This window comes from Octopus bimaculoides, chromosome 7 (genome assembly GCF_001194135.2).
Source record: "Octopus bimaculoides isolate UCB-OBI-ISO-001 chromosome 7, ASM119413v2, whole genome shotgun sequence".
In the NCBI taxonomy this organism is placed as follows: Eukaryota; Metazoa; Mollusca; class Cephalopoda; order Octopoda; family Octopodidae; genus Octopus; species Octopus bimaculoides.
This window is the reverse complement of record NC_068987.1, coordinates 77324892-77325296: the sequence shown is the minus strand read 5'-3', so window position 1 is coordinate 77325296 and position 405 is coordinate 77324892.

Sequence of the window (405 nt, the reverse complement as noted above, 5' to 3'; positions counted from 1 at the left end):
GATATCTTAAGACGCGCGCGCGCAAACGCAAACATTTGCAAACATGTAAGTTATATATATCATCGCTCTCACACAAAGAGACATAGATAGGTAACTAAACACACACACACACACACACACACACACACACACACACACACCAACATACATACATACATACATACATACATGCATGAAGACATACACGGATTTATATATGAACACACGCACTTACATATGTATATACATATATGTCTGTCTATGTATGTATGTATGTATGTATGTATGTATATATGTGTGTGTATGTATGTATGTAAATGCATATATCTGTACATCTACATAAAAAACACTCACGCACAAATGTATATGTATATATATATATATTTGTAATATATTGTCAACTTAATGTGACAATCCCAATAAGGG